The sequence below is a fragment of the Cynocephalus volans genome, chromosome 12 (genome assembly GCF_027409185.1).
Source record: "Cynocephalus volans isolate mCynVol1 chromosome 12, mCynVol1.pri, whole genome shotgun sequence".
Classification (NCBI taxonomy): Eukaryota; Metazoa; Chordata; class Mammalia; order Dermoptera; family Cynocephalidae; genus Cynocephalus; species Cynocephalus volans.
The window spans coordinates 33,419,476-33,434,649 of NC_084471.1; positions in this window are offsets into that span (position 1 = coordinate 33,419,476).

The window sequence follows — 15,174 nt, forward strand, 5'->3', positions numbered from 1 at the left end:
AAATGGTCTTTGTCACCAGTCTGAATAAAGGAGAAGGAGCAAGAAGGGCTTAGGGCCCCCATAAAGTTGCAATGTTTAGAGTTTCTCCACCCCGTTCTCCTGGCATATTGTTTCAGGAGGCTGGTGAACAGAGGGGTGCCTGTTTCTCTCTAGTCCCACAAAAGGACTCATGTTAAATGGGTGGTTTTATGGTTCACATAGGTCAGAAGATTCAAAGAGCTATTCTCTTTCCCTCGTTTTCTTCTCTGGAAGGTGGAAGGTTGTAACTGGCAGTGTGGGCCCCCACCTCGCCCTGTGCCTCCCTTTCTCCCGGCCATACCAGGGCCCCTCTGGTTCTTTTGTGTTTGCAGGAGCTGCGTGAAGGCGATCATTTTGCATCTTGGAGTTGGGCTCGCTTCCTGAATGGAGCCGTACGGTTACTAGGGCAACCTTTGCCAGCAGCTGCAGCTCCGCAGCCTCCCTCCTCACCTGCTGTCCCCATTAGTGGCTTCCTCAGGTCTGAGAAAGCGCTACCTTTCCTGGCCTTCTGCGGGGGGGCTGGGGGAGGGAGCTTTGGGAGAGGAGGTTATCTGCAGGTTTGGTGGGAGCCACAGGAGACTTAGAAAATATACCGGTTAATGGTATGAACTGGGTTAAAATTAGAATGAAAAAGGGTAATCCGGGGATAAAAATACCAACACAGTCTTTAAAGGAATGAAAATGGAGATTTGCCCTGACCTGACAATTAGGAGACCTGAACTCTAACTCCTGTTCTTTTGCTAATGAATCAGGTAGCCCTGAGCAAGAAACCCAGCCTCGCTGAGTTTCTTTTCTTTGCCTGTAAAATGAGGGAGACTTTAGCTGTCCTTCTAAAACTGTCTTATAATTCCAGCCTTCTGGTCATGGATTGGTGACACTTATTAGGTGATAAAATAAGGTGCAGAGCTGGTGAAACAAACAACTAACATGTATGATGGGTACCAGATACTATACTTTGTGTATAATATTTTCTCATCTAATCCCCAAACCAGCTCTGTGAGATAGGTCCTACTATTATCCTTATTTTCCAAAGAGGAAATTGAAGCAGAGAGAGGCCGTAAAGCCTACAGCCACCAATATGGGACCCCTAACACACACTGTTGCAGAAGATGTGCGTATCCGCTGCCTGTTACCACCCCGGGGGAACGGAGCTTTGAACCTTTAGCTCTTTCTGCTATAAACCGCTTCTCATCAGTATTTGCTCCTCTTTATAAAGTCCCATGATGTTGACTAGGAAGTGATGTCCCATTTTACAGCAGAGGAAGTAGAGGAAGCAGCAGTTAAATGACCTGACATATCAAAGCTGAATTCAACAGCCAAATCATGGAGAAGGCCCCTAGCCCATGTGCTGTCTTCCACCTGGAAGCTTCCATCCCCCTCTCCACAGACAAGTTGCTCTACCTTAAGCTCATTAGCACATACATTATAAAACTGATTTTCCTAAGGCTCTCTGAAGTGGCTAGCTGTAGGGCCCTGACCCTTGTTTATACTCAGCTCTCAGGATTACATAAGTAAACAGGCTCCAAAGACGCTCACTTCTCACTGGGATCCCTCCTGGAAGAAAGCTGGAGGCGGAGACGGGGCAGAGGGAGGCAGAGGGAGGCAGAGGGAAAGTGAGAGGGGCAGGAGGGAGAGGACGTTTGGTGGAGGTCTGCACGATAAGTGAGGTAAACTGGCCAGCCAATTAGCAATGCAGATGGAAGGGGTGGAGGTGGGGGCAGGGGACACAGCAAGGGCAGGTCATGTGGTGGCTGGCTGTAAAAACGTATCCTTGAAAAGTCCTCTTAAAAAATCAGTCGTCAGATGTTAGACTGCTTACGAAGGGTTACTTGGGGTGTAAATTTATATGCAGTTCCTCATACAGCCATAATTGTTTTCCGAAAATCTTGCATGACTTTCAAATGTCCTCCCTCTCCTCATGTTCTTACTGCTCCCTTAGCAATTGGCCCCGAATCAGCCCAGTTTTGGTGAACGGATCTTCAAACTTCTTTAAAGTCCAACATTGATTTCCTAAGAGTAATGAAGGACACAGAACAAAGTTCAAACAATTCACAAATATTTATCCAGGTCTTGATGTGCATTGCACTGGTCGATGAAACAAGGTTAAAATAAAAGGCAATCAAAAACTTAAGAGGAGCCCTTAAAGGCTGAAGCCAATGTCCTGATACAAGATGGAATCACTGAATCTTTCTGCTAGTGCCCCAAATCAAAGAGAAACCCTCAAGCAGCTATCCGACAGGTTCTTGTATGTCTCTATCTCCTTCAACCAGCCAACTAACATTTTAGACCCTACGTTTTATTTTTTTATGTAGGAAAGGATTAATAGCTCACCCACTTCCCTACTTTCTCATGGAAAATACCTCTAGAGAAGATGTACATATCTACTGCCTATAACTGACATAATAGAAAAGCTTTGAACCATCATACCTCCAAAACTGAACTCTCAGACACACAAAGGAAAAGTGAAGAAATACCATGCATTATTTGATAATGATGTCCTAAAAAGCACAAAGCAAGTCTGGGAAAGGCTGCTACTAAGCTAGAATTTACTCTTTCCTGCTTTTGGAGAAAATCTAAGTATTTATCACAGTAAGTATTTTTCATTAAGTCCAGTTTAATTCCTATTGCAAATACTAATAGGAGGAGGAAGGAAAGAGGGAAAGGAGCAGAAGGAGATCTTTGGAAGCAAATAGCTCCCAAGGCAATCATAGCAGAAATGCCCCTTTATCCTATGTTCTGGATGTTTATAACTAGGTAACAAACCACCCCAAAACTTAGTGGCTTCCAACAACAACAATCAATTATTTTGTTCATAAGTCTGCATTTGGGCAGGGCTCAGCAGGAAAGGCTGGTCTCTGCCCAGTGCAATTCTATCTGGGCAACTCAACTGTGGGCCGTGGGTCCATTTCTGAGAGGGCTCACTCATGTCACTGGGAAGCTAGCTGGTGCTGGCCATCTGCCAGGAGCTCAGCCAGGGGCTAGGGCTGGGGACTTTTTTTCTTCCTCGTGTGGCCTAAATTTCCTCACAGTCTGGTAGCTGGGTTCCATGGGGTGAAATCTCAAGAGAGAGACAGGTGGAAGCTGAATTGACTTCCATGAACTGGGCTTAGCAGTCTCTTTGGCTGGACACAAAGTTCCATGAGAAGGGATATAAAAATCCACTTCTTGATGGAGGAGTTGGAAGATTCTGAAAGAGCATGTAAGAGGGCGAATATTGTCACAGTCATTCTTGGAAAATACAACCTGTCACATCTTACATGGAAGCTGTTTGTATGTAGGACTGTGAGAAGTCATACTGAGCTCGAATTGAGCTGCATCAAAAGACACTTCACTGTATTAGTCTTATGGTCCTACCTTGAAAACATTTTAAACAACTGCTGTAATTCTTCTTTTAATCTTACTCTTTTTCATCTGTCTTTAATGTTAATAGAGGGATGCCATCCAAACATTTTTTTTTAGATTGACTGATGAAATAAAAGATAAAACAGTTCTTACAAAAGTATTAATTTTTCGTTTTGGCAGAAAAAATGTTATGTTTGGGAATGATTCCTCCAAATGACTCAGTGTAGCGATGGTTCATCACTTTCATGGAAAATAGCGTTCCATTGTATTCCATAGTATTCCACTGCCATAGATCATCTTACATTAATAGAATTTGGGGTTTTTTCCCCCCCAGTTTTTGCTATTATGAACAATACTGCTAAGAACGCTTTTGTGCATGTACCTGGACACACATGTGAATGCGTTTCTCTGTGGTAAGCAGAGGAGTGGAATAATATAGACCATGTAGATCCCCAGCTTCAGACAATGACCAATTGCTTTCAAAGTGGTTGTACCAATTTACATTCCCATTGACTCTTTATACTGTTCTATATTTTTGTCAACACTTGATATTTTCAGCCTTTTTAATTTTTTGCCTGTCTGGTGGATGTAAAATGGTAGTTTATTATGATTTTAATTTTCATTATTCTGATTCCTAATGAAGTTGGGCCCTTTTCTTTCATTCATGATATTTTATTTTGTGAAGTGCCTGTTCAAGTCTCTTGCCAAGTTTTCAACTGGGTTACTTTGATATAAGAAGTGCTTTGATACTCTAAGTACTAGTAATGGTTGTATGCATTGAAAATATCAGTACAATGCTTTTCAAACTTTGTTAATCTGGCCCTTGTCAGGAAAGGGTCAGGTTGCCTTTGGGGCAGGTTGAACACTGCATAGCTCTACAGGGTGTCAATTGGGAAGACAATGACACAAATGGCAATGCCTGACCTGTGTAACCTGACATGGAGGCCACAGGGACTCACGTGGGACTTGGGCCTATATTTGAAAACCACTGATTGAATCTATTTAACAAATGTGGAAACAGAATGAGAGAGATTAAGTGCATTGAAGGAATAGCTACTTTTGCTTACCTAGATTTAAGTGGGGCTGGCCTAGAAGTGTTTGGGGGTATACTAAATCTTGAACCAAGTTTGAAAGAGGGGGTAGTTTTTCACAGATATGCGGAAAGGGTGCTATAGGTGTGGGTAATGAATTACCCCTAGCACTGGATGTAGTAAAAGACAAATTTTTTGCAAGGCATGACAAGAATATTTTTCAAGTTATAGAACAGAGATAAAACATCAGGAAGCCAGGGATACTGGGGATGAAATGTAAAGAGAAGTGGCAAAGTGTAGCAACAACTGTGGTTTTTGTCTGCCTAGCCTCCTTTCCCAGTTACATCTAGTTACAGAATTCTACAGTATCAAAGAGGATTAGATTCAGAAGTTTACAACAGAGCATGAAAACTAAAAATCATCAAAATGCATGAGAGTTTATTCTCGTCTGTAAAAGTCAGGAGGTGGGAAATCCTGGACTGGTATGGTAATTTATGGGATCATTTGGGACTCAGGCTTATCCTACCTTGATCTTCAAGGTCACAAGATGGTGGCTTCATCTCCAATCGTATTCTAAATCTAGTCGGCAGGAAGTAGAAAGGAGAAAGGGAAAAAGAGTCCATTTCCTTTCAAAGCCAGATCCCTTAAATAAGCCTCCTGGAAATCCTGCACCAGACTTGTAATTTAGGTACTTAATGGCCAGAATTAGCCACATGGCCAGAGCTACAGAGGCTGGTCACAAGCTTCCCTTAACATAGGTTCTGTTAGGAAGAAGGGGAGACTGAATGTTTATGACCCACTTTCTTTTCTGGGGAAAACCCTCCTCCCAACACAGGGAAGGGTACATGGACCAGGTCAGGTCAAAAAATGCCTCATTTTCTGATTTCAGATGCTGGTTCAGGGGTGGGACATGATTCAAGTCCAGCCAATTAGATTATATTCAGGATTTATCCATGAAGGATTTTTTCTTAGGGTTGCTAAGCCCCAGACCTACTGAGTCAGAATCATTAGAAATGAGCCTTGAGAATCCATATTTTATAAAAGGTTCTCAAGTGATTCTTTTGATTGTCCTGTTTGGGAATTATCAGATATGCCATGTGTATGAGACCAGTAGTTAAGTTAATCAGGCATCTTGTCTCTCCGGGTGTTCAGAGAACAGTGTGAAAGGGACCTTGCTAGATGTCTTTTACCACATGGACATCAAAAGGCTGGGCATATAGTTTGGCTATAATCACACCATAAGCTATTGCGGGCTCACAACTGTAGACTCTATTAGAGTTATGATGTCCTAAAAGCACTCGATTTTAATGTCACCAGGACTTCTAGGTCTGCTTTGCTGGGATTTGGTGTCATAATCTGTGGTCACTTTATCAGTGCCCTTTGTGGTTGATAAACCCTGGCCCACCAGCTCTCATATTTCGTCTCTTCATCTTTCCAGCCTGAAGTGTTTTAAAGTCTTTTTGGCTTCTTTTCAAATCCTAATCATTTTCAGTGACCTTCTTTGGATAGCTTCTAGTTTCGTTACAATGTTTTTGAGGCTTAATCAGTCAGTCGATGCAGTATTTCTGCAGCCGATGAATTCTGGTGTCTCTGTGTGTGTGCGTGTGTGTGTGTGCACAAACACTTGTAGGATTGTACTTTCTATTTTGTTTTTAACATCCTTCCTGATGATGCTTGCTTTTGTGTCTGCCACAATACATTGGACCGGCCTCTTTAGGGCATGGTCTCCAATGATGCCATCATCCTTTTCCTGGATCACGTCTGCACTCGGAGGCCTTGGTCTCCTGAGCACAAGGTGGGTCCTCTTTTCCTGTGGCCCTTACTGTACAACTGATTCCACCGACTGTGACTGTTCGCTGCCCACTCACACAGCTTTGTGAGACCTTCTTGACCTTTATTTCTGTCGGGTGGGTGTTACAATTGCCAGAAAATCTTGGTGTCATTTATAGATTTGAGGTTTCACTTTATTGATGTGTATATCACTTTTGGAAAATGGTAAACAAGACTGGTTTATGTACAGATTTATGAAATACACACTTTTTAATATGTCCTCAAACTGAAGAGTGATTATCCCTTTAATCTGCCCTCGTAATATCCATCAGCAACCCACAATAATACTAGAACCTGATTCAAAGACTAGTGAGTCTCCTATGAAAATACAGCTTTATGATAATTTCAAAAATCCTTACCCCGGTTTTAATGAGATTGCTGTTCCCAAACCTTTCCTACAAGGAAAGTTTGGAGTTACCACTGATCTCTATTTAAGGTTTTATATTTTTAAAGACCTTCTAACTCCCTGAGAAAAAATATTTGGGTTAAAAAGTTTTAAAAAGAGAGATGTTGGCTGAGTGGACCATAGAATATGTCTGTGATTTATTGAAACTGTCTCAGTTCAGATCTTGTTCTCAGCTGTGGAGTGATGGTTACAAGCTGGTCAGTGGGTTAAGTCTCCCCAGATGTGAACCCAAGTCTCACTTCTTAGCCATGTGACCTTGGATGCGTTGCTTAATCTCTCTGAGCTTTGGTTTCCTCATCTGTACAGTGGGAATAATAATAACACTTAGCTGATGGAGTTGTGAGGATTCAATGAGACGACTGATGTACAGCTCTCGGGACAGTGCAGATAAATTATGACCGATGAGGCTCTGGGGAATGAACTTATGGCACACAGTTGTCTCTTGGTGTTTGTAGGGGATTGGTTCCAGGACCCTCTGCAGATACCAAAACCCACAGATGTTCAACTCCGTTATATAAAAAGGTGTAGTTTTACATATAACCTATGCATATCCTTCTGTATACTTTAAATCATCTCTAGATTATTTATGCCTAATACAATGTAAATGCTGTGTAAGTAGTTTTTAGACTATATTTTTAAAATTTGTATTATTATTATTATTATTATTATTATTATTATTATTTTGGTGGCTGGCTGGTACCGGGATCAGAACCTTTGGCCTTGGTGTTATCAGCACCACACTCTACTGAGTGAGCTAACTGGCCAGTCCCCTACTTACATTATTTTTTATTGTTTTATTTTTTTTTAATTTGTATTTTTAAAATGTTTTGATTCATGGTTGGTTGAATCTATGAATGTGGAACCCATGGATATGGATGGAGGGCCGACAGTGCAATTATTCATTCATTAATTCCATAATGTATAGACAACCCACTGTATCCAGGGAATGTTCTGGGGCCATAAAAGATAAATTAGACACAAATCTTGACCTTTTAGCTTTGAAATGAAAACAATAATGGATATTTACAGGTTAGATTCTTTGCTCTATTCTAACCCCTTCATGAGAAATGGGAAACACCCTAGTTTCATCAACAGCACATTGATGGATGATTTTCTAATAGCACAAACATAATCTACATTTATTGAGCCCTTCCTTTGTGCCAGGCTGGATGCTGTATGCAGACTGTCTCGTCTAATCTTTGGTTCCCTTTTATGAGGTGGAGATTACTCTTCCACAGTGGTTAAGTGCAAGGGCTCTGGAGCTAGACTGCTAGGTTCAAAGTCTGGTTCCACTGCTTAGTAGCTATCTGACTTTAAGCAAGTTGGTTAACCTTTCCACACCTCACTTTCCTTTCACTTATCTCTAAAATAGATATAACACAAGGATGTGATGGGAAATAAATAAATACACTCAGTGTGCTTAAAGCAGTGCCTTGATCATTGTAAGTAATTAATACATGTTAGCTTTGTTGGGGAGGAAAACCTCCTCTCCTACCCTCTTAGATTGAGTTTTCAGGGTCTTGCAAATTAAACTCACAAAAGACAGATTAGTAAGATAGATGTTTATTCATAGAAAAATATGACTCAAAGAGGTGCTTAGAATTTGGACTTAACAGGTGAAGGGGAGGGGGAGAGGGCCACTTATGGGAAAACAAATGACTCTCAGGAAAGAGAAACAGGCCCTTAGGAGAACAGATGAAAGATATGATAATTTTGTGAAATGTCTGTTTAGATGATTTGTTATCTCAGTGCCAAATTCTACTCTCTGGTGATAGGAGTGAATCTTTCCTGGTTACGAAACTCCTGGGAGGGGATTTATGACAGTTGAATTCTTTTGGGACACTCTGCTTTTAAACAGATAGGAGAAATTCAGGAAAAAACTCTTTATAGTGGTATATTCTGGATGCCTTCATCTCTTATTATCTCCAGTTTGCAGATGGGAAAATGGAGGTTTAGAGAGATTAGTTTGTCTAGGAGTTCCAAGGTGGTAGATGGTGGATTTGAACCCAATCTGCTCTCACCTCAGAGCCTTTGATCTTTCCACTGTAAGCAATCAAAGAAGAAGAAACTTTAATCTTGTCTCAGAATTCTGGGGGAATATAAATACTTTAGAATGAACTTAACATACCTGACCTCAGGTTCATTATTTGCAAAATGAGAATGTTGAACAATATGAATTTTAAGGGCCTTTCTACTTCCAAAATTCTTATTTATTTTGGGTGTTTTAAGTATAAACCATCATTGGGGAAGAAACTATGGTCATTTTTCAAAGCACATACCAGAGGAGACATTGTGATGTATATGAGTGTGTGTATACCCACGTGTATGTGTGCACACCTATGTATGCATTTCGGTTTTCAGTTGCTCTAAAAAGAGTGATTGTGTTTGTAAGGAAAAGGAAAGATCCTAAGATGTAGATAGCTTAGTTGTTTATTTCTACCTCACATGCTGTTGACCTAGGATTCTGCACGTCCTCAGGGAGTGTCTCTCCCAGGCCTTTTCCAAAAGGTGATTGGCAGGGGAAGTCCTTCTAATAGAGATAAGTGGCTTCTTAAAGTAAACTCAGAATAAATGGAGTACAAATTCTGTTTACTAAATATTTCCTGATTGATGGCCACTAACGTGCAGTTCTGCATGCATGTTTTTTTGGGAATGGAAGACATAAAGTTGAATTCTGCTTCTTCATCATTTGGGAAAGGTATTTGGAAGCTGTCCCAAATGGAAGATTATATCATTTCAGAGCAGAAACTCAAATCTATAGTAATAGCTACTACCATGTGGGAGATGTGTTTACTTTGGAAAACAGTGAGAGATGTGAGAGGCTTTTCAAAGTTCATTACAAAATTTGTTAAATGCATTCTCAAGTAGTTTATAAAATTTGTAGAACTCTTTGCATCACCACAAGTTTTTCTGTGCAGTTTACTTCCTTTATGCTAAATATCCTTTGCATTTTGTGTGGCTGTGTTTCATAATCGGGGGATTTTGCTGCTGATGGTTATTCGTATCAAAGGATTTTCCCTTACTCCTCTGAGGGCAGATAAGAAAGGTGTGTGCTTGAGCCGGCTAAGTCAAGCATTTTCCAATTCTTTTGTTTCTCTTCTTTCTTTCTTTTAAAAGATCTTTTCTTTTTAAATATTTCATCAAAAAATTTTATTTTTAGATGTTGGGTATCAGTGAGGCTAATTTGGTAACCGGATTCTTGTATTGATTCTGACTTGAAGATGATTTAAAGCCCAATAGTCTGGTGTGGTGAGGCCTATAATTATACTACAAAACAAAGGCTAATACAGGAAGATAAGTCAAGGAATTACTAGCTAACACCTAAAGTCATAAGATAGTGAAAGAAAAACACAATCTGGCTTTTTATCCTACATGCGGAAAAAATAAATAAAAGTGAACCAAACAAAACATAAGGACAACTATAAATAAATAGATCACCATTGACCCCCCCCAAGAGCCTGCCTGTGCTGGGAGGAGAAGTAGGCTATAGCCCATAAGGGCCAGAGAAACAAGAAAGAAAGTGGGTGGGATTGTTGAATGAGTAAGGTTCTGAGGAGCCATTAAAGCAAAAGGAAAACTAAATCCCACTGATGTGTAGATTTGAGGCTAGCAGAAGCCCTCAACAAAGTGGGCAGAACTCCCAGGTCATCAGAAGGTCACAAAAGGACAGAAGGAGCTCAGGCAGACTCTAGTCACACCTTCCAAGGGAAACTAGATGTAGGCCAGTCCATTGACTTTAAGGAGTGTGAGTAAAACAACCTGTAGAGAGGAAATGGAGAAATGAGGTTTAAGGGAAGAGATTTTTAAAAAATGTTTTGGAGCTTATTTCTTAATTTGAAGTGATAATCAGCATTTTTAGGATTTTATTATTTTATTTTAGGTACCGCTGGGATTTATTTTTGTTGGAAGAATGAGGTTCTCAACATGTCAGCTTGTGCCTAAATAAATTAATTTTCTCCCTTTCTCTCTTAAAGTTACTCTTCTCTTTAGAACCCAGGACGTTGGACTCATAAATCAGAAAACTTTTTTACAGAAACTACTTCTTGGACTTGTGGGTAAGGCTGAGTTGTATATTCCAGCTTCACCACTAATGCACAAGCTGTTGCCATGATATAGGCAAGACCCAGTGGCAATAATGTTAGTGGTGGGAATGTCTAAACCTCAGGGTTGTCACGAGACCAATGGCTTTGAAATGTTTGGCACAGATATTGTTATGGCATGTTCCATAGTAACTGTCTGATCCTGAGCAAGGCCTCTCATCTTTCTTGACCTCAGTCTTCTCTTCTGTGAAAGAGCTATAACAGTCATCCTTCAGGGTAATCGTGTAGCTTAAATGTGATGATGTGTTTGCCAGCCTTCTTGGCAAAATTTTGCTCTTTCTTCAAGTCTCAGTTCCAGTGCCACCTCTTTTGGGAAGCTTTATGAATTCCTGAGCAGATTTAAGAGTTGATTTTAACATGGTCCCATGGCAATTTGTCTTATCACCATTGTATAGAACCTCACGTTCTATTATAAATATTGGCTCAACTGTGTTTCTTCATCTTTGTGGCATATTGTCTTTTCCTGTAGTGTAGCTGTTAAAAACTAGGCTTTGAGATGGATTGAAAATCTTTGCTCAGCAAATAAATAGCAGTACTCTGCTAGTTATTAACTTCTCTGAACCTCAGTGTCCTCAACTGTAAAATAGGAGTGAAAATACCTAGCATGTAAGGACTACTGCTAACCCATCACCTAGAATGCTGTTTGGTACATACTAGATGCTTGATAAATATTTGTAGAATGGGTGAATGAATATGAGCATTGTGTATATTAATGAAATGCATATGTAAAGCATAGTGTCATGTACTTTGCAGATCCTTAATAAATACCTGCAAAGTGAAAGTTTGTAAAGGGTCTAGGTTACCTCATATCACTAGACAGGTAATGTGTATTTGCTTTTATGCTCTAGGAGTACTAATAGCATCTGTCTTAAGAAAGGTTTTGCCTAAAAGATACAAGCAAATAAACAAACATTTGCTAAATAGAATGATGAATCACCTAGAGGTAGGAAGAAAGTCTTTGGGAATCTAATATCCTAAGTACACTTACACTTACAGAACTTTTTGGAAAAAAAGCCACCTTAAAGATCTTCATCCAACCCTTTTATTATGTTAATTTTCATTTTTGTTTGTCTGTCTCAATTTTCTGCTCTTATATGAGTCATTTTTTCCCTTATACTTTGGATTTACTTTGCTATTCTATTCCCAGGCTTTACTGTAGGAATCTTGAGACCTTTATTTTATACCTTTCTTTTTTTCTACATAAGTGATCAAAGCTATGAATTTCCCTTTAATCACTGCTTTAGCCGCATTTCAAAAAGTTTGATGTTATATTTCTATTATTATTCAGCTCAAATATTTTCTAATTTCCCTTGTAATTTCTTCTTGGTCATATGGATTATTTAAAAGTGTATTTGATTTCCAAACAGCTGGAATTTTTCTAGATATTTTATTACTTGTTTTGTTATTTTGTTAATGTTATCATTCTAATTTACCTCCATTGTGATCTGAGAAAAATACTCTGTATAATTTCAAACTTTTTATGTAACTGAGACTTGTTTTATAACCTAGCATGTAATTTATCTTGGAGAATGTAGCATGGGCACTTGAAAAGAACATGTATTCTTCAGTTGTTGTGTATAGTGTTCTATAAACATCAATTAGTTCCAGTTCCATAGTTATCTTCTATGTTTTTCCTGACATTTTGTCTAGTTGGTCTACTAATTGCTGAGAAAAGATGTTTAAATCTATACATTTGTTTGTTGAATTGTCCCTTTTCCTTTAATTTTGCCAGTGTTTGCTTTGTGCATTTTGAAACTTTGTACTTAGATGCATACTCTCATTTTTTTTAAAAAAAATTTGCAGATGAGAAAGGTTGAATTTTATAACATGTTTTTAAAAAAAATTTGTTTGGGTGATTATAAAAGGGTATAAGCTTAAATTAGATAATTCATACCATCCTAAGTTTATAAGATATTTTTTAAAAGTATTCTTATAATCCTCCCACGAGAGATAACCATGCAAAAGTTTGACAAAACATACTTGAGTTTAAAAATTGCTTATATAAATATACAGAAAGAATGACCAGTTGGTTTTTCTACTTCAACAATTTATGGACAATCTTTCCATTTCACTGAGTGGTGAAATACTCATCTATTGTTTTTTAAAAAAACCTATTACATTGTATTCAATTGTACAAATGCACAAAAATTTATATCATCAACCTTCTTTTGAGGAATATTTAACTTATTTCCAATTTTTTCACTAGGATCAGCAACACTATAATGAAAATCATTGGTTTATGTTTGCTTAATTATTTCCTTTAGATACATTATAGAAAGTGGTATGACTGGGACATTTTCCATCTGATTCTTGTTGCCTGCTTGCCCTCTTGCAGACTTGTCACCCTCCTCTCACTGGGTACTGTCACTCCTTTCACTCTTTTTCAGTCAGTGGGGTATCATCCCTTTTAAAAGTTGAGGTTTCCTCCACCACATTAGAAGATCATGCAATGCCAGGTCCAAGTTGTTGATGGCAAAAATATTGATAATATGTAAGTAATGAACCTTCCACTTTTAACTCTCTCTGCTTCTTGATCAAATGGCGTGAAATTAGAAGAAACAATGCAAAAGAGAAAAATCAAATTTTATTTGAGATGTGTGGAATATGTAAATCTGGTCTAGAGTATTTTAACCTCAGATTTGTTTTCTTCAACTCATTGCTAAAAAGAAAATGAAACCTCGCCCAACCCTGCTATTATTTACTGCCCTAAATTTAAAAGAAACATCACAGAAGTCAATATCCTAGTACAGGAATATCCAGGACAGGGTGGTGGCAGGAGATAGAACAGGTGTTTATTGAGCACCTGCTCTCTATATTCCAGGTGCTTTACATATATTATCTCATTTAATCTCCTTCATTAATCCTGTGAGTTAGGCAGTGATGCCATCTACCATTCTTCCATCTTTACAGAATGTGAACCGTAAGCTCTCAAAGGGCAAGCACACTCTGTTAGGTGCAGGGTCTATCTGCACTAAGCAGCATGCTTTCTGATCTCTACAAATGTGCCCCAGGAAGTGGGTGTGTTGCAGGGAGGAGCCAGAAGAGGAGGGTGAGGCATATCTCTGTCCTCGGGGGACAAATGCCTTTGTGAGCCCTGGGGAATCTGCTGGCTGTGTTCATAGAGCTAGACTCAGAACTGTCCTAAACTGCCCCTTGCTTCTGGCAACAGTAGGGCTTGTGTTTGTTTCCAGAAATCGCAGTAGTGATCACAATGAGGCTGTGTTCATATGTAATCAGATTTGACAGAAATTAATTTTTAATAACAGGCTCCATTCAGTCAAACAATTGCCCTTCAGGGCCCGTGTCGGGGTCAGTCACCCAGGGCTGGGCACTGGCACGGCATGTACTCTTGGCTGTGGCCTGGGGAGTGTGTGTGTGTGTGTGTGTGTGTGTGTGTGTGTGTATGGATGTTGGGGGGAGGTCACAACTAGTCTTAGATCTTAAGTCAGGATCAGGCACTGGTCTAACCAGAAGCTGGAGGAGGCAGCTGGGACATTTATTTGATTGTCAGGAAGAATAAGTGTGGTGCCCCCCAGAAAACCCCTTACTGGTTCCTCATACTAAGTGTCCTTTGAACAGATCCAAGGTCTGGCAGATGCTCAAGGTGTGCCCTTCACTGTGCTTTTATTAAGTGATGCTTATTCTGTCTGTTACTTAATCCTAACAGCAACCCTGTAAGTCACAATGCCACCAGTTCCATTTTATAGATGAGGAAAACTAAGGATCAGAGGGGTTAAAGAACTCACATTATGCACGCAACCAGGAAGACGGGAGGTGGGATTCCGTAATCCCTGTGCTAAATCATTTTGTATCCTCCCCGTGGATGCATCTCCATCCTCACTGTTCCTCTGAGGACCAGTTATTGGAGTGCTGGAGACACTGTTTGAGCTCTGTAACATTGGCTCCATATCTCTCAATGGAGTTACGTCAAACAACCATATTTACATATGCCCACTACCAATTTTTCTCCGTGCCTCTTAATTAGGCTCTACATCACTCACATCTCTTGCTTGTTACCAACACCAATATCGTGGCATTCATACCAATTTCAGAAGATCTAGGGGCTTTTGTGCTTTTTCTCTTTTAGAGGCTGCTTCCATTTCACTCAGGAAATGAATACTTTTGTTTTTTTTGGTTCTGTGAAAAGGCAGAATCTTGCAGCTCAGCCTTCTCAGTGTGGGCGGCACTGCCATTTCTAGTGCTGCAAACTTATCTCCAGCCGCCCCCAAAAGCTTTCTCAGGAGACATGGAGACTTCTCTCCTAAATTACACAGGTTGGTTTAAAAATAGACTGCAGGAGTTCCCTTGTCAGCAGAGCTGTCAGGCTGCCCACTTTTGACAGCCTCTTCTACCTCCCTTTTTTGGTATACTTCAAAGCATTTTTATTTTTATTTTTTAAATGTTCTGCTTAAATTATCTGGAGCCCTGAAATTACCAAAAAGGTTCA